This window comes from Gopherus flavomarginatus, chromosome 13 (assembly GCF_025201925.1).
Source record: "Gopherus flavomarginatus isolate rGopFla2 chromosome 13, rGopFla2.mat.asm, whole genome shotgun sequence".
Classification (NCBI taxonomy): Eukaryota; Metazoa; Chordata; order Testudines; family Testudinidae; genus Gopherus; species Gopherus flavomarginatus.
In genome coordinates, this window is record NC_066629.1 from 1,792,303 (window position 1) to 1,812,016 (window position 19,714).

The window sequence follows — 19,714 nt, forward strand, 5'->3', positions numbered from 1 at the left end:
GCCAAGACTGGAACAAACAATGTAAATTTCTAATTCTAACGTCTTGTTTCTCCCAGGAGGAAAGTGTTTTTCACCCCAGTAACCAGGCTGTCACTGCAGCTTTTCTTCCACTAAATAAGATTTTTACCAAATATAAATTGCCCTCAAATTTCTCTAAGAGAAATTGAAATTGTATCTTTGCACTAACATCCCAAGTGAGCAAGTCCGTTCTCTCAGAGCAGCCCCACACCCCACGCTCCTTGAGCCCAGGGCAGAAGGGATGTTCTGTGGTTACAATCCCAACTGGTTTGTGCATTTGTAACCCTGGGGCCTGAAGCTGATGAGAGAAAGGGAAGTGAGCGATCCTGGAGCTTTCCAATACCACCTGCTGGGAGCACAGGGAATTGACTGAGCGATGTCCTGGCTAATTTTCACCTTATTCTCTGCCAGCAGGCTCCACTGGAGAGCTCGGGGGTGACCTGACCATGGCAACATCCTATTTGCATATTAAAAGCCAGCATTTTGGAGCCATTGGGGTGAAATGTGAGTACGTTTGGGATTGGGACCCACATGAGAAGGGATGTGGACAAATTGGAGAGAGTCCAGTGTAGTTCTCCTGGTTATATGAATGAAGGACAGTAGAACAGTACTTGGCATGGCATGATTGAGGGCCTCGCCCTAATCTATATGACACTCACTAGGCAAGGGACATGGGTTTCCATAATGAGAATGAGGCTGAATATGGGTATTAGATAGATAGATGGGGGCTTATGGCCCTAGATGTTGGTTTTATGTTTTTTCTGTTTTTAAAACAGAGCTGATTTTCAGTCTGTTAGGAGTGTTGTTCTGTGCTCCTGAACTCAAATCAGTGATGTTTGGTTCTAAGCGTCAGACACTGAGGGGTTAAAATCCACCTGCATTTTATATAATAACCTGGTATATGGATTGTGCCAGCTCTTTCCCAGACCCAAAGACCAGAGGCCTAGCAAATAGTGATTAGCTAAGAGAAAGCTGGTGTAAACAGGTCAGCTTGGTTTGCTAAAATAAGCCTGGTCAGCAAATTGCCAGGTGTTGGAGCTAAGAACTAAATAATTGTGTCTTATTCAGAGTTGCAAATTGAACAAAGGATCCCTGTTCCTATTGTGTCAGTCTCTTCTGTAGGGAACGTTCTTCCCACAGATCCAACCTTGAGTTTATGATAATTGGCACATGTCAGTATAAGATATGGCAGCCTCTCACCTCCCTTCCCAGGGACCAATGCCTGCCTTAAGACATAAACGGGTTAATCTGTATTGCCATATACTTTCACTGTTTCTTTGCTTTAACCCCTAGGAATGTACCCACTGGACAATCAAAGGAGTTGCTCCATTCCTATGGACCCCAAATCAGAATTCAACATAGATATTTTATACTAATAACATTTCATCAAAGTATTAAATGTTAACTTGCTAACTTGAGACCATGGTTGGAAGCAGTATGTATCTTGTTAACCATTGGCTAATGTGCTATCTTGTCTTGCAGCAAAACCTATCCCGGGGTGTGGAACTGCCTACCCCATCACTTTCCCCCACCCATGGAAAATCTATATATTATATTGTAATCAATTGATTGACAGTGTCTCTGAGCCTAATGAACCAGGTGACACTCCGTCAGTGCTGTGTGTAATAAATTCCTATGCTTGACCTCTACATGGTGTGGATTTATGTCCTTCAGACATACTTCGGGTGGCTGACTCTGCCCTCACTTATAAACTGATAGTTGTAAAGATGTAGTGCTGAGTGCCTGGCAGTGAAGTCAGCTATGAAACATCATGGTGGGATGAGGCATTCAGACACATCTTTCCACTCAGGCTTCAAGATAATTTTGCAAATTAACTTCTGGACTCTGTGGGTGGGGTGGGGTGTTGGATGACTTTTGGGGTCCATGCACCACCTGTCCAACTAGCATTTTTTACCTCACTCCATAACACCACGCATGGAGCAGACTTTTATCTATCAGTACCAAAACATACTATGACAAGAGACCTAATGCTCAAATTTAGTGCCAGTAACTAATAACTCTAATAGATTCAAAAACAACTTCATGGACAGCAGGAATGAAAGCAACATTTACACACTGGGAACAAGCATCCATTTCTCCTTCTCTGGGGCTTTGGGTTTTTGACCCCATAATCTTAATGGTGAGTACTTTTCAGGGAAGGGCAAAGCTCTCACCCCCTCAAATGTCAGGTACAGTTATTCTGTCCTTGAGTCAAAATAAACTGGAAAATACACTTGATTACGCCTGTCCCAATAACAAAGAGCCTGGGGATCCCACAGCAGGTGAAATGTCTGTTTGGACATGCACTCCCATCATGCAATCTGGAGTGGGTGTAACCATGCAAATAACATCAGCCCCAAAAGGCCTTTACAACAGATGGCAGGGTAGAGTTCATTCTGACCCTGCTTACACTATATATTGTGGCAATGATTAAAAAACAGTGAACGTTAAATCTCACCAAATGAGGGTCAATATATCCTCATCATTGTATCCACTTGTGCTACTCCACACCTGATCTTAGCTATCATATGAACAACATACTCTCCTAGCTCAGTGGCTGTACATTGACCTGATAAACTTTTACCCTCAATTGGGGTTATTGCAGATTATGTATTCCTTCTGCCACCTGATCTTAAACTGAATTTTGCACCCCCTTGATAATCTGTATGTTATTCCCTGATCACCAGAAAGTATTATGCCTAAATTCTGTACCATACTTGTTTTTTTTGATCATCTTGATAAAATGTTGATATTTGTTGGAGATCCCGGCTCTTGTTTCTTTGCAAAGGTGTGTGCATTTGCTCTGGGTTTTAGCCTGCTAATGCAGAAGGGAGCTGAGTGCTCTCTAGCTTCCTGGTCAAGCTTTGTTCTCCATGTGCCTGGGCGGCAGTGGGACTGTCTCAGGAGAGCAGCTTCCCGCCTCCATCCCACTCTCTGTCCAGCTGGGGAACGAGCAGGGGCAGCCCTGAGAAAAGACTCCTTTGAGCAGCAGGGGCCACTGGGAACTCTTATTTCCATACCCACAGTGCATTGCATGCAGCAAAGCGAGTCGCTGGTCAAGGGGCTGGTTTTGCTCCCAATGTCCCTCGTTCAGATGATCAAACTCGGGATTTAAATCAGTTCAATTAAATTTCCTCTAAAAGCGAGAGGTTTAGTGGGCTGTCAGTGTAGTCACCCTGAATGAGCAGAAGGCACGTGTGCCCTGGCAGTGCCTCTGCAGTTTGCTCTGGTTGCTCTTCAGATTGTATAATTTTTTTTTACTCCTTTCTTCTTCCCTCCTTTTTTAAGCCAACAATTTCCTTGGAAAACATCATTTATGAGCTTCTACCCAATTTTGTGAGGCTGTTACCTCTTGTTGTGGAAAGAAAGAATGGTGGTTAGACTTTTCTTACTTGAACAGAGCAGTGGTGTGTCTTCTTGGCTAGCTGCTGCCTGTTTGGGGAGTCAGTGGCTGTGAGGTAACCCTTACAGATGATGGCAGGGGGAGAGCTCTCTCTTCTGCAGCGATGCTGCAATTTTTTGTTGTGCCCCTCCTTCATCCTCCCCCATCCCGCATATAAGGCATGCAGGCTTGGTGGCCTGCTGAGGTGGGTCAAGCCCAGGTTTCTTTTGGCAGATGCCTGGTTGAGAACCAATGCTGTATCGTATCCCTCCTCAGTCATCTCTTGTCTAAACTGACCAATGTCTGTAGTCTCATCTCATACTTTAGAAGCCTGCTATTTCCCCCTTTCTGTTGTAAAAACTGACTATTTATTTCTACCCTTTGTTTCCTATTTGCTAACCAGTTCCTGCTCCATGAGAGGGCTTGAGCTGTCTGGCTTAGCTCATGACTGCGAGTGCTGACCTCAGGGCAGACAATTAAGAAGTAGGGCACAATCCCCAAATTGGTTGTGTGTTCTAGACTTAGATTTCACCAAGTATCTGTCTACGTGCTTTTTATGTATTTTTAAACCAAACTTGCTATTTTGGGGTAATTTATGCATTATGTAGAGGATGCATATTTCCACCTTTTCATGTTCTCTGTACGTATAAATATCTCCTGTCTCTGAGTTCCATTCTGTGCATCCAGAAAAGTGAGCTGTAGCCCACGAAAGCTCATGCTGAAATAAATTTGTTAGTCTCTAAAGTGCCACAATACTCCTGTTCTTTTTGCGGATACAGACTAACACAGCTGCTGCTCTGAAACCTGACATTATGTAGAGGATTAGCTTGAATCAAAATGTTACATCTGTTCTTAGCACTTTAATAACTGATCCTTCCTCTAACTGAGGACTATTTATTGAACTGATTTTTGGACTAGGGAGATGGAATGGCAGCTTGCTCCATCCACTGCATGCATCGCCCTGTTATTGCAGTAATGACCTCCGAGAACGCTGGACCTCCCTATGGGGAGATATGATGGTTGAAGAGCAGCCAAGAAATGTGGTGGTGTCGGTGTTACCATTCGGTCTGTACTAAGAGTAGGGTTTTGAGTCATTTGTATCTCTTTGGTTAGTTATTAGTAACATCTTATTAGGCCTCTGAGTTGAAAGGCTGCTCCTGCAGATTTTACCGTCTCATTGTTTGGAGGTCAAACAGCTGCTTTCTTAGTCTAATCTGTGTAGGTTCTTAAACCGCTCTCCTTAGTATACCTTCCAGAATGGAGTGCACAGTTTGGATCATTTGTTCCCTCATTTCCCTACAGAAGAGAAATTTGCCATCCCTTTCCCCTTTGGAAAATGCCACTGTTTTAACTTAGTAAACAGTCTCTGTAAACTTTTTGTCCAGATGAGGGATAGTTCATAGGCGCAGAAGAGGAGGAAAGTCGTGGCCCTTTGAGTCACATTCCTAGCATTTAAGGCCAGAAGGAGCTTATCACCTCAGAGGGACTGAGGTGCACTAGTGCCTGAGGCCCTACCATGGCAAGGAATTGATTTGATGCCATTGACTGCATGTTTGAGGTAGTTTTGTGGGCAGGAGCAGACAAGAGCATTGGGGTTGCGGTATAGCACTTGCATAGGCTTGCTTTGCCCTGTTTTGCTCTATGAGTTTGTCATAAGCAGATAGCTAAGGGTTAATGTTCTTTTACCTGTAAAGGGTTAACACAGCGAACCAAACACCTGACCAGAGGACCAATCAGGAAACAAGACTTTGTCAAATCTGGGTGGAGGGAAGTTTTGGGTGTGAGACCTTTGTTCTTGGTCTGGTCCCTCTCTCGGCTCTGACAGTGATTTTTCTATCTCCAGGCTTTCTAATCTTCTGTTTCCAAGTTGTAAGTACAAGGATAGTAAGACAATAGGTTTATATTGTTTTCTTTTGTATTTACATGTCTGTAGCTGCTGGAATGTTTTAAATTTTATTCTTTTTGGATAAGGCTGTTTATTCATTTTTTTCCTGTAAGCAATTGACCCTGTATATTGTCACCCTGATACAGAGCCTATTTTTAATGTCCTTTTTCTTTCTTTTTAGATAAAGCTTTCTTTTTAAGACCTGTTGGAGTTTTTCTTTAGTGGGGACTCCAGGGAATTGAGTCTGCAGCTCACTAGGGAATTGGTGGGAGGAAGAAGTCAGGGGGAAAAATCTCTTTGTGTTAGATTTACTAAGCCTGACTTTGCATACCCTCTGGGTGAGGGGGAGAGAGATTAGATCTCTCGGTACTTGTGTTTCCAGGACTGGAAGCAGGGAATCTCCTAGGGTCGTCCAGGGAGGGGAGCCTGGGAGGAAGTAACAAGGGAACAAGGGGAGGGGGTTATTTCCCTTTGTTGTAAGACTCAAGGCATCTGAGTCTGGGGGTCCCCCAGGGAAGGTTTTGGGGAGACCACAGTGAGCTAGGCACTGTATAATTCCTAGCTGGTGGCAGCAATTACCAGGTCCAAGCTGGTAACTAAGCTTGGAGGTTTTCATGCTAACACCCATATTTTGGACGCTAAGGTCCAGATCTGGGAAAAAAATGTTATGACAGAGTTAACAGTGAGAGATTGCTAGTCACAGGTCAGTGGGTGGGTTTGTGCACATTAGGAGTGTAAAGGGAACCGTCTTTGAACAGAATTGTGTGTTAAGGGGCCTTGCTTTGAATTCTTCCACTGGAGTCATTTTGGGGAAGTGAGCCTCACTTAGAGTTACCTAGTTAGGGTGTCCGTTGCATGTCTGGGAGCTCATCATGGTGAGGTCGAAAGCGGTGGGGGCAGGGACCACAGTGGGGGCAGGGGTGCATGTACATCATAGAGTCTTAGTAGAGTCTTAGCATTGCTTCTTGGCCTTCTGGTTAAGAGGAGTGAAAACATTGTGTAAGGAACTGTAACCCCCCCCCCCCCCGCTGGACTATACGTGCTAAACTCTGAACCAACAGAACCAAACTCCACCATGTGAGGGTCATTCTGTCCCCATTACCCAGCCTGCTTATTTATACTTACAATTAACTATAGCTCCTTGTATGTATGAGTGATGTACCCCCACTACTGCTTGACTGTATCCTGATCTCACCCACCGAACACCCCACATTGGGGACGTTGCAGTCCATATATGTTATGTGCTGTACAATACCAAAATACCAACATCCCCATATACTCTGTATGTTCCCACTAATGACTGAGAACTGACACTTCAAACTCTTTGTATCATTTATTTTTAAACACTCTCTAATAAACTTTTAAATCTGTATTTGTTCTTATCAGTTGAATATCTGATATGTCCTTAATTTAAGGACTGTATATTCCATTGGTTTTCCAAACAGGGGGCTGGACTAGGAGCTTGCTCTGTCCACCCCATACATTGACCTCATATTGCAGTGTCTCCAAGATTGGTGCATCTCCTTTTGAGGAGACTGTTTTGGTTAGACAAGCAGAAAGACTTTTACTCTGGTGATATTTCTTGAAAGCAGTTTTTTTTTCCAAGTCATTGAAATGTCCAGAGTTTTGGTTTCTTTATGAGAAAATATTGTTATGTCTTGGGAGCTTTTTGTGAGTTGATAGAGTTGAGGTTCTTTGTTGCCCCATCTGAAAAAAAAAAGATATATTGGAAGTGGAAAGATTCAGAAAAAAGAGCAACAAGAATGCTGAGGGGCTATGGAACAGCTTCTGTAGAAGAAGAGATTAATGAGATTGGGACTTCTCAGCTGGGAAAAGAGACGACTAAAAGGGGATACAAAGGAGGTCTATAAAACCATGACTAGTGTGGAGAAAATAAGAAGGAAGTGTTCATTCTTTCTTCTCATACCACAAGAGCTAGGGGTCACCAAATGAAATTACTAGGCAGCAGGTTTAAAACAAAGAAAAGGAAGTATTTCTTCACACAACGCACCGTCAACCTGTGGAACTCTTTGCCAGAGAATGTTGTGAAGGTCAAGACTGTAACAAGGCTCAAGCAAAAAACGAAATTTCAAGTATCTGAGGGGTAGCCGTGTGAGTCTGGATCTGTCAAAGCAGCAAAGAGTCCTGTGGCACCTTATAGACTAAGAGACGTATTGGAGCATGAGCTTTCGTGGGTGAATACCCAAATGCATCTGATGATGTCTGTTATTCTATAAGGTGCCACAGGACTCTTTAAGGCTTTAAAAAAAAACTAATTGTGTTGAAGCAGCTGCCAGTGGGCACAGCAAACGCAGCAAGGGCTACAAGCAGGGAAAAGGAGAACAAAGGAGTCAGGCAGCTCCTCTCAGACCAGACTAGCCTACAGGAGTGAAATGATGCTAGAATAACCTGAAGAAAAGAGCAGTCCTAAAAAGGGGGTGGGGGCAAAGAAAAACAGCCCCAGCAGAAAAACAGAACCTCAGCATGGAGCAAAGGAGAACTCTAGCGCACCCTAAAGACCAAATCTCCTGTGATCATCTCCTGAATCTACCTTGATGGTGCCGTCCATCGCCGCTCCCACACAGAGCTCCGCGCCTAGACCTCCCTGGACGAGGTGAGGTGGTGCATTGGCAAAGGTGGCTGTGTGTGTGTGTGTGTGTGTGTGTGTGTGTGTGTGTGTGTGTGTCTAATTTTGGGAAGTGAAGTCACAAATTGCTGGGTGTGGTTTCCTATTGGTGTGACCGATTTTTGCAAAGCCTCCCCCCCACACACACACACATCTTCTTCTTTTGGCACTAGGGCTGGGCAGCTTTCTGTGCTGCCGTTGACAAGGGCAGTAGCACAAGGGGCTCATGGGTGGAGAATCGGGGAGCTGGGGGGGAAGAAAGGGCGTACGGGTGGGGATCACAGGGATAAGAATCACATTTAGCCGTTGCATGGCAATGGTGGTGCACTCACGCACTGCCACAGCTTCTAGTATTATGATTATTTATCTGTACAACAGCAGCACCTACAAAGACCAGGGCAGAATCAAGGCCCACATTTTGCCGTGAGCTGCACAGACACTGTCACAACTTTCCTACTCAGATCTGAACCTTAGAGTTCAGAACATGAGAAGCTAGCATGAAACCTCCAAACTTAATTACCAGCTTGGATCTGATATCGCTGCCACCAGCCAGAAAAATTCCAGTGTCTGACTCACTCTGGTCTCCCCAAAACCTTCCCTGGGGAACCCCCAAGACTCAGATGCCCTGAGTCTCACCACAAAGGGAAATAACCCACTTCCCTTCTCCCTCTTCCCCTCCAGGTGTTCCCTCCCTGGGTTCCTGGAGAGATATACAGATTCAAGCTCCGTGAATCTAAACAAAGGGATTCCACCCTCTTTACCTCCTCCCAGATTTCCCCGCCCTGGGTACTCTGGGAGATTCCCTGCTTCAAGTCCTTGAAACACAAGTACCGAGAGATCTAATCTTTCTCCCCCCTCACCCAGAGGGTATGCAAAGTCAGGTTTAGTAAATCTAACACCAAGAGATTTTCCCCCTCCCTTCGTTTCTTAGCCTTAACCAGTGAAAAACACTCAAACAGGTCTTAAAAAGAAAGCTTTATATCAAAAGAAAGAAAAAAGACATAAAATGGTCTCTGTATCAAGGTGACAATATACAGGGTCAATTGCTTAAAAGAATACAATTTAACACATTCCAGCAACTACACACATGTAAATACAAAAAACAAAACAAAAAACCTATTGTCTTACTATCCTTGTACTTACAACTTGGAAACAGAAGATTAGAAAACCTGGAGATAGAAAGATCACTCTCAGAGCCGAGAGGGTCACCAAACCAAGACAAAGAACAAAGAACAAAGAACTCACACCCAAAACTTCCCTCCACCCAGATTTGAAAAAGTCTTGTTTCCTGATTGGTCCTCCGGTCTGGTGTGTTTGGTTCCCCTTGTTAACCCTTTACAGGTAAAAGAACATTAACCCTTAGCTATCTGTTTATGACAGACACAGAGACAATCTCTGCCCCAGCTGATATCAGGGCCCCGTTGGGCCAGGCGCTGTTCAGACACAGCGAGAGACAGACCATGCCCCAGAGAGTTTACAGGCTACATACCCAAAAAGTAGGAGGAGAAACTGAGGCCCAGGGTCAAACTGCAGCACTGAGAATAAAACACAGGAGTCCTGGCTCCTCCTGCTCTAACCACTAGACCCCAGTCTACTCCCAGAGTTGGGGATAGAACCCAGGAGTCCTGGCTCCCGAGAAGGGCAGGAGTGCGGTCTAGTGGTTAGAGAAAGAGAGGCTGGGAGCCAGGACTCCTGGGTTCCATTCCCAGCGCTGGGGTTAGAGTGGGGTCTGGTACATTAGTACAGATGGGGCTGGGAGCCAGGAGTCCTGGGTTCTTCCCATCCCCCCGTTAACCATCTTGCAGAGCAGGAGGGGGGTGATCAGGAAGTGGTGAGCCAGGCCTGGCCCAGAGTTCCCATTTCTGGTGCGAGTCTGGAAACAGAAGTTGCCATGAGGTGGTGCCGGGAAGTGTAGGGCTGGTGTCAGGAGAAAGCAGGAGGAGTAGGTGGGTCTGTGCTACCGTGGGGAGGTGCTGCCCTTGCTGTGAAAGGGTCCTGCCATTAGGGGACATGTCATCTCCAGGTCCTGCCATGCTCTGCACCAGCCCCTGCCTGTCACAGGAGGAGCAGGCTCCAGCCTGCGCGGCTACAGGAGGGAACCCCACAGCCCAATGCCTGTCAGACAGAGTGTGTGTGTGTGTGTGTGTGTGTGAGAGAGAGAGAGAGAGAGAGAGAGAGAGAGAGAGAGATGGGCTTACAGAGTGTGTGTGTGTGAGAGCGCGAGAAAAAGAGATGGGCTTATAGAGTGTGTGTGTGTGTGTGTGTGTGTGAGAGAGAGAGAGAGAGATGGGCTTACAGAGTGTGTGTGTGAGAGAGAGAGATGGGCTTACAGAGTGTGTGTGTGAGAGAGCGAGAGAGAGAGATGGGCTTACATAGTGTGTGTGTGTGTGTGTGTGAGAGAGAGAGAGAGAGAGAGGGAGATGGGCTTACAGTGTGTGTGTGTGTGAGAGAGAGAGAGATGGGCTTACAGAGTGTGTGTGTGAGAGAGTGAGAGAGAGATGGGCTTACAGAGTGTGTGTGTGTGTGAGAGAGAGAGAGATGGGCTTACAGAGTGTGTGTGTGTGAGAGACAGAGAGAGAGATGGGCTTACAGAGTGTGTGTGTGAGAGAGAGAGAGAGAGAGAGAGAGAGATGGGCTTACAGAATGTGTCTGTGTGTGTGTGAGAGAGCAAGAGAGAGAGAGATGGGCTTACAGAGTGTGTGTATGAGAGAGCGAGAGAGAGAGATGGGCTTACAGAGTGTGTGTGTGTGTGTGAGAGAGAGAGAGATGGGTTTACAGTGCGTGTGTGTGAGAGAGAGAGATGGGCCTACAGAGTGTGTGCATGCGTGTGTGTGAGAGAGAGAGGGAGATGGGCTTACAGAGTGTGTGTGTGTGAGAGAGCGAGAAAGCGAGAGATAGGCTTACAGAGTGTGTGTGTGAGAGCGAGAGAAAGATGGGCTTACAGAGTGTGTGTGTGTGAGAGAGAGAGAGAGAGGGATGGGCTTACAGAGTGTGTGAGAGAGCGAGAGAGAGAGATCAGCTTACAGAGTGTGTGAGAGAGAAATATATGGGCTTTCAGAGTGTGTGAGAGAGAGAGGTGAGGTTACAGTGTGAGTGTCTGTGTGTGTGTGTGTCTGTGTGTGTGTGAGAGAGAGAGAGAGAAAGAGAGAGAGAGATGGTGTTACAGAGTGTTTGTGTCTGTATGTGAGAGAGAGAGAAAGAGATGGTGTTACAGAGTTTGTGTGTGTGTGTGAGAGACAGAAAGATATGGGCTTACAGAGTGTGTGTGTGTGTGAGAGAGAGAGATGGGCTTACAGAGTGTGTGTGTGTGTGAGAGAGAGATCGGCTTCCAGTGTATGTGTGTTTGTGTGTGTGTGTGAGAGAGAGAGAGTGTTACAGAGTTTCTATGTGAGGGACAGAATGATATGGGCTTACAGAGTTCGTGTGTGTGTGTGAGAGAGAAAGATGGGCTAACAGAGTGTGTGTGTGTGTGTTTGTGTGTGTGAGAGAGAGAGCAAGAGAGAGGTGGTCTTACAGAGTGTGTGTGTGAGACAGCAAAAGAGAGAGAGATAGGCTTACAGAGTGTGTGTGTGTGTGTGTGAGAGAGAGAGAGAGAGATGGGCTTACAGAGTGTGTGTGTGTGTGAGAGAGAGAGAGATGGGCTTACAGAGTGTGTGTGTGAGAGACAGAGAGAGAGATGGGCTTACAGAGTGTGTGTGTGTGTGTGTGTGAGAGAGAGAGAGAGAGCGAGAGAGAGAGAGATGGGCTTACAGAGTGTGTGTGTGTGTGTGTGTGAGAGAGAGAGAGAGAGAGAGAGAGAGAGATGGGCTCACAGAGTGTGTGTATGAGAGAGCGAGAGAGAGAGATGGGCTTACAGAGTGTGTGTGTGTGTGTGTGTGAGAGAGAGAGAGAGAGGGAGATGGGCTTACAGAGTGTGCGTGTGTGTGTGTGAGAGAGAGAGATGGGTTTACAGTGCGTGTGTGTGAGAGAGAGAGATGGGCCTACAGAGTGTGTGCATGCATGTGTGTGAGAGAGAGAGGGAGATGGGCTTACAGAGTGTGTGTGTGTGAGAGAGCGAGAAAGTGAGAGATAGGCTTACAGAGTGTGTGTGTGAGAGCGAGAGAAAGATGGGCTTACAGAGTGTGTGTGTGTGAGAGAGAGAGAGAGAGGGATGGGCTTACAGAGTGTGTGAGAGAGCGAGAGAGAGAGATCAGCTTACAGAGTGTGTGAGAGAGAAATATATGCGCTTTCAGAGTGTGTGAGAGAGAGAGGTGAGGTTACAGTGTGAGTGTCTGTGTGTGTGTGTGTCTGTGTGTGTGTGAGAGAGAGAGAGAGAAAGAGAGAGAGAGATGGTGTTACAGAGTGTTTGTGTCTGTATGTGAGAGAGAGAGAAAGAGATGGTGTTACAGAGTTTGTGTGTGTGTGTGAGAGACAGAAAGATATGGGCTTACAGAGAGTGTGTGTGTGTGAGAGAGAGAGATGGGCTTACAGAGTGTGTGAGAGAGAGAGAGATCGGCTTCCAGTGTGTGTGTGTGTGTGTGTGTGTGTGTGTGTGTGTGTGTGTGTGTGAGAGAGAGAGAGAGAGAGAGAGAGAGATGGTGTTACAGAGTTTCTGTGTGAGGGACAGAATGATATGGGCTTACAGAGTTCGTGTGTGTGTGTGAGAGAGAGAGATGGGCTAACAGAGTGTGTGTGTGTGTGTTTGTGTGTGTGAGAGAGAGAGCAAGAGAGAGGTGGTCTGACAGAGTGTGTGTGTGAGACAGCAAAAGAGAGAGAGATGGGCTTACAGTGTGTGTGTGTGTGTGTGTGTGTGTGTGTGTGTGTGAGAGAGAGAGAGAGAGAGAGAGAGAGAGAGATGGGCTTACAGTGTGTATGTGCGCATGTGAGAGGGAGATGGACTTACAGAGTGTGTGTGTGTGTGTGTGAGAGAGAAAGAGATAGGCTTATAGAGAGAGAGAGTGTGTGTGTGTGTGTGTGTGTTTCAGAGAGAGAGAGAGAGAGAGAGAGAGTCATAAACAGATAGGAGGAGTTAATAGAACAGAAGTACTTTATATCTCTTTTGCCTGTAAAGGGTTAATAAAATCAGTGAGCCTGGCTGTCACCTGACCAGAGGACCACTCAGGGGACAGGATAATTTCAAATCTTGAGGGAGGGATGTTTTTGTGTGTGCTGCTAGTTTTTGGTTGTTGTTCACTCTGGGGGCTCAGAGGGACCAGATATGCAACCAGGTTTCTCTCCAATCTCTCCAATACAGGCTCTTATAAGTTCAGAATAGTGAGTACTAGGTAGATAAGGCGAGATAGGTTTATGTTTGTTTTCTTTATGTGCAAAAGTGTATTTGGCTAGGAGGAGTTCAAATTTGTATTTTGCTGAAAGGATTTTAATTTGTACTTGTATACTTAGGCTGGGAGGGTATTCCCAGTGTCTATAGCTGAAAGACCCTGTAACATATTCCATCTTAAATTTACAAAGATAATTTTTACTGTTTTTCTTTCTTTAATTCAAAGCTTTTCTTGTTTAAGAACCTGATTGTTTTTTAAATTCTGGTGAGATCCCAGGGGACTGGGTCTGGATTCACCAGGGAATTGATGGGGAGAAAGAAGGGAAGGGGGAGAGAAAGGTTAATTTCTCTCTGTGTTAGGATTACTTTCCCTCTCAGGGAGAGTCTGGGAGGGGGAGAGAGAAGGAGGGGGGAAGATGGATTTTCCCCTCTGTTTAGGATTCAAGGAGTTTGAATCACAGTGATCTTCCAGGGTAACCCAGGGAGGGGAAGTCTGGGAGAGGCAACGGTGAGGGAAAGGGTTTACTTTCCTTGTGTTAAGATCCAAAGGGTCTGGGTCGTTGGGGTCCCTGGGCAAGGTTTGGGTGGGGACCGGAGTGTATCAGGCAGAGGAATTCCTGGTTGGTGGCAGCGCTACAAGTACTAAGCTGGTAATTGAGCTTAGAGGAATTCATGCTGGTACCCCATCTTTTGGACGCTAAGGTTCAGAGTGGGGATTATACCATAACAGAGGCTGTCAGTTTTCTAATCAAAATCAGTTCCTCTCTGAGATTATTATTAAGGCTCTGATTTAGTCACAGGTATTTTTAGTAGAAGTCAGCGACCGGTCACAGGCAATAAACAAAAATTCACGGCCCCTGTCTCGTCCCTGATTTATACTAAAAATACCTGTGATTAAATCTTGGGGGGGATGACGCTGGGGGGCATGAGGGGGTCACTGCAGGGAGGGCTCGGTGGAGACACTATTGAGGGGGAGTGCCTGGGGCTAGCAGCACCAGCTGCCAGAGGCTGCAGCTGATCGGGCTGGCTGCCCAGGGACTGCTGCCAGGGTCAGTGGACGACGGATGCTCCGGCCACACTGGGACCCCTGTGGGGGGCCGCCAGAGAAGCGGCTGCTGTGGCTGTTTTCAGGGCCACTCCAGCAATGGCCCGTGTGAAGCATGAAAACCTCCAAGCTTAGTTACCAGCTTGGACCTTATAACGCTGCCACCAGCCAGGGATTTATACAGTGCCTAGCTCACTGTGGTCTCCCCAAAACCTTCCCTGGGGGACCCCAAGACTCAGATGCCTTGAGTCTTACAACAAAGGAGAATAAACCATTTCCCTTCCCCCTCCTCCCCTCCAGGTGTTCCCTCCCTGGGTTCCTGGAGAGATATACAGAAGCAAGCTCCGTGAATCTAAACAGAGGGACTCCACTCTCCCTGTTTCCAGTCCTGGAAAACACAAGTACCGAGAGAGCTAATCTCTCCCCCACCCCCTTCACCCAGAGGGTATGCAAAGTCAGGCTTAGTAAATCTAACACGAAGAGATTTTCCCCCTGACTTCTTCCTCCCACCAATTCCCTGGTGTGCTCCAGACTCAATTCCCTGGAGTCCCCACTAAAGAAAGACTCCAACAGGTCTTAAAAAGAAAGCTTTATATAAAAAGAAAGAAAAGGACATAAAAATGGTCTCTCTGTATTAAGGTGACAAATACAGGGTCATTTGCTTGAAAGAAAAAATGAATAAACAGCCTTATCCAAAAAAGAATACAATTTAAACATTCCAGCAATTACACACATGTAAATACAAAAGAAAACAATATAAACCTATTGTCTTACTATCTTTGTACTTACAACTTGGAAACAGAAGATTAGAAAGCCAGGAGATAGAAAAATCACTCTCATAGCCGAGAGGGTCAGACCCAAGACAAAGACAAAGAACTCACACACAAAACTTCCCTTCACCCAGATTTGAAAAAATCTTGTTTTCTGATTGGTCCTCTGGTCAGGTGTTTCAGGTTACTCCTTTCCAGGTGAAAGAGACATTAACCCTTAGCTATCTGTTTATGACACGCCCCCTAAATTGCAGACAGTGGGGAACCTCACTGGCAGCGATTTCTTCCTAGAACTTTAAAATAAACAGATTAATACAACATATGCACCTTTATATATACCACTGAGTATATAACTAACAGACTTTTACATTTTAAGAACACTTTTTAACTACTGGATTCTGGGAAACTCTCACAGGAGAGTGCATCAGCTACTTTGTTAGAAGCTCCTTAAATGCCCTGAATTTCAAAATCAAAATCTTGGAGAGCTAAACTCCAACGAAGAAGTTTCTTGTTGTTCCCCTTGGCAGTATGAAGCCACTTTAGTGCAGCATGGTCAGTTTGTAGCTGGAACCGCCGTCCCCAAACATATGGGCGTAGCTTTTCCAGGGCATACACAATGGCATAGCATTCCTTTTCACTGACTGACCAGTGACTTTCCCTCTCAGACAGTTTCTTGCTGAGAAACACGACAGGATGGAAGTTGTGATCCGTTGCTTCCTGCATGAGAACTGCTCCAATACCACGCCCAGATGCATCCGTGGTTACTAGGAATGGCTTGTCAAAGTCCGGGGCCCTGAGCACAGGGTCAGACATTAGCGTCGCCTTAAGTTGGGTAAAGGCCTTTTGACACTCATCAGTCCACTTAACTGCATTTGGCTGGGTCTTTTTGGTCAGGTCGGTCAGTGGGGCAGCGATTTGGCTGTACTGTGGTACAAATCGCCTGTAGTACCCAGCCAAGCCAAAGAAGGATTGAACCTGTTTCTTTGACTTTGGGACAGGCCACTTTTGGATAGCATCCACCTTGGCCTGTAGGGGGTTTATGGTTCCTTGACCCACCTGATGTCCCAGGTAAGTTACTCTGTTTTGGCCTATTTGACACTTTTTGGTCTTAACAGTTAGTCCGGCCTGCCTGATGCGCTCAAAGACCTTTTCCAGGTGTAGTAGGTGTTCGGGCCAGGAGTCTGAAAAAATGGCCACATCATCGAGGTAGGCAACTGCATATTCTCCTAGTCCTGCTAGTAGACCATCTACCAGCCTCTGGAAGGTGGCGGGTGCATTTCACAGCCCGAAAGGAAGGACATTAAATTCGTACACCCCCGCATGGGTGACGAATGCTGACCTTTCCTTGGCAGGTTCATCTAGCGGTACTTGCCAGTACCCCTTGGTTAAGTCTATTGTAGAGATGAACTGGGCACGTCCCAACTTCTCCAATAGCTCATCGGTGCGTGGCATTGGATAGTTGTCCAGATGAGTTACCACATTTAGCTTACGGTAGTCCACGCAAAAGCGTATTTCCCCATCTGGTTTGGGTACCAGAACCACTGGAGATGCCCATGCACTGGTAGATGAGCGGATTATACCCATCTGTAGCATGTTCTGGATCTCCCGTTCTATAGCAGCTTGGGTGTGAGGAGACACCCGGTAGGGTGGGGTTCTAATGGGGTGAGCATTACCTGCGTCAATGGAGTGGTATGCCCGTTCAGTCCGTCCTGGGGTGGCTGAGAACAATGGGGCGAAGCTAGTGCACAGCTCCTTGATTTGTCGCTGCTGCAGACATTCCAGGGTGGTTGAGAGGTTCACCTCTTCCACCCCACCGTCTTTTTTCCCTTCATAGTAGACACCGTCAGGCCACTCAGCATCATCTCCCTGGACTGTAAACTGACAAACCTGTAAGTCTCTGGAATAGAAAGGCTTGAGAGAATTAACATGGTACACTCTGGGCTTTAGTGAGGACTTGAGAAATGCTATGAGGTAGTTTACAGTTCCCAGGTACTCTTGGACCGTGAATGGCCCTTCCCATGATGCTTCCATCTTATGGGCCTGTTGCGCATTCAAGACCATAACCTGGTCTCCTACCTTGAAGGAATGTTCTCTGGTATGTTTGTCATACCAGGCCTTTTGCTCTTCCTGAGCATCCTTTAGGTTTTCTTTAGCAAGGGCTAAAGCGTGTCGGAGGGTGTTTTGTAGGTTGCTTACAAAGTCCAGAATGTTAGTCCCTGGAGAAGGCATAAACCCCTCCCATTGCTGCTTCCCGAACTGTAATGGCCCCTTAACCTCATGGCCATACACAAGTTCAAACGGTGAAAACCCTAAACTGGCATGTGGTACAACCCTGTAGGCAAAAAGTAACTGCTGCAACACTAGGTCCCAGTTATTGGAGTGTTCATTGATGAATTTACGTATCATGGCCCCCAAAGTTCCATTAAACCTTTCCACCAGGCCATTGGTTTGATGGTGGTACGGGGTGGCAACCAAGTGGTTCATCCCATGAGTTTCCCACAGTTCTTTCATGGTCCCTGCCAGGAAATTAGATCCTGAATCTGTAAGGATGTCGGAGGGCCAACCTACCCTGGCAAAAATGTCTGTTAGGGCCAGGCACACAGTGTTAGTCCTGGTGTTGCCTAGAGCTACTGCTTCCAGCCATCGGGTAGCAAAGTCCACGAAAGTCAGTACGTACTGCTTTCCTCTGGGGGTCTTTTTTGGGAAAGGACCCAGAATATCTACAGCTACTCGCTGAAATGGGACCTCAATTATGGGGAGTGGCTGGAGAGGGGCCTTGACCTGGTTTTGGGGCTTTCCCACTCTTTCGCATACCTCACAAGACCGGACATACTTGGTAACGTCCTTGCCCATCCCCTCCCAGTGGAAGGACTTCCCAAACAGGTCCTTGGTTCTGTTCACCCCAGCATGGCCACTGGGATGATCATGGGCTAAGCTTAAGAGCTTCCCCCGGTACTTAGTTGGAACCACCAACTGTTTTTGCGGCTGCCATTCTTCCCAGTGTCCACCAGAAAGAATCTCCTTGTATAAAAGTCCTTGGTCTATAACAAACCAGGATCGATTAGAAGAGCTGAGAGGTGGTGGGGTGCTCCGTGCCACCGCCCAAGCTTTCTGCAGGCTGTCATCTGCTTCCTGCTCAGTCTGGAACTGTTCCCTTGATGCTGGGGTCACCAGTTCTTCCTCACACTGTGGACTTGGGATTGGTCCCTCTGGAAGCGATGTAGGTGATGGGGTTGTTTCCGTTGCTGGTGAACCGCTCTCCGCTGGTGCACCTGCGGGTATTTCAGGCTCTGTTGATTTTACCAGTTCTGGCTCGCTGGCACCCTCTGGCATTGAGTTTGAAAATGTGGTTGCAATTGCTCCTGCTGGTTGCTGTTCCAGTTCCGGGCCTGGGACTGGAGGTGCTGTGGCGGTTTCAGTGGTTGGCATGGAATCTGGGTCCACTACCTCTCTCTGGGTCTCTAGTAACACCGACGGGGCGTCTGTGGATGGCTCAGGAACAGGAATGGGTCTGGAAGCTTGCCTGGTTTGGCTACATGTAACCGTTCCTACTATCTTGGCCCGCTTCACCTGGTTGGCCAAATCTTCCCCCAGTAGCATGGGGATGGAATAATTGTCATAGACTGCAAAAGTCCACATTCCTGACCAGCCTTTGTACTGGACAGGTAGTTCAGCTGTAGGCAAGTCTACAGCTTGTGACATGAAGGGGTAAATTGTCACTTGGGCCTTTGGGTTGATGAATTTGGGGTCTACGAAGAATTGGTGGATAGCTGACACTTGTGCCCCCGTGTCTCTCCACGCAGTAACCTTCTTTCCGCCCACTTTCAAATTTTCCCTTCGCTCCAAGGGTATTTGAGAGGCATCTGGGCCTGGGGATCTTTGGTGTGATGGTAGTGTAATGAACTGCACTCGGTTGGCGGTCTTTGGGCAGTTGGCCTTTAAATGTCCCAGTTCATTACACTTAAAGCATCTTCCAGCTGACTGGTCACTGGGTCGAGGTGGGTTACTGAAGACTGGTGAGGTGGAAGAATAGGGTGTCTGTGGCTTTCCTGGGTTGTAGGTGGGGTCTTTGGTTGCCCTCGGTTGTAGGGTTTATTGTCGGTGTGCCCTCTGGGGTATTCGTTCCCGTTGACAGAAGCTTTCTTGCTTTCTGCCACTTCCATCCATCTGGCTCCAATCTCCCCCGCCTCGGTGAGATTTTTGGGTTTTCCATCTTGTATGTGCCGTGTTATGTCCTCAGGAACACCATCCAAGAACTGCTCCATTTGTATGAGGAGGTGCAGTTCTTCCAAGGATTTAACATTGTGTCCTGATATCCAGGCCACATAATTTTTCCCAACGTAGTAGGCGTGTTTGGGAAATGACACATCTGGTTTCCACTTTTGGGTTCTGAAACACCGATGGGCATGATCCAGGGTTATCTCCATTCTTAATCTGGCCTTGTTTTGAAACAGTTTATAATCATTCATTCGGTCCTTTGGCATTTCAGCCGCGACCTCTGCTAAAGGTCCACTGAGCTGTGGCCTCAATTCTACCATGTACTGGTCTTCAGGGATGCTGTACCCAAGACAGGCTCTTTCAAAATTTTCCAAGAAGGCCTGGGTGTCATCACCTGCCTTGTAGGTGGGAAATTTCCTGTGCTGTGGAACAAGTACTGGCGAAGGGTTGTTAGGATTGGCTGGAGCATGTTGCTTAGCCTTTTCTAATTCCATGGCATGTCGGTGGGTC

The 19,714-nt window shown here is 46.8% G+C and overlaps 1 non-coding gene and 2 pseudogenes across 1 annotated transcript; 2 read left to right on the forward strand and 1 right to left on the reverse strand.

Moving 5' to 3' along the window:
- LOC127033524 (bone morphogenetic protein receptor type-1B-like) overlaps window positions 1-19,714 on the reverse strand; it is an 83,916-nt pseudogene that overhangs the window by 23,187 nt on the left and 41,015 nt on the right.
- On the forward strand, window positions 4,223-4,402 carry LOC127033881 (uncharacterized; annotated as a pseudogene).
- LOC127033893 (U2 spliceosomal RNA) lies at window positions 6,617-6,810 on the forward strand. The gene has a single exon (XR_007769247.1). It is a non-coding gene; the product is annotated as a U2 spliceosomal RNA (small nuclear RNA).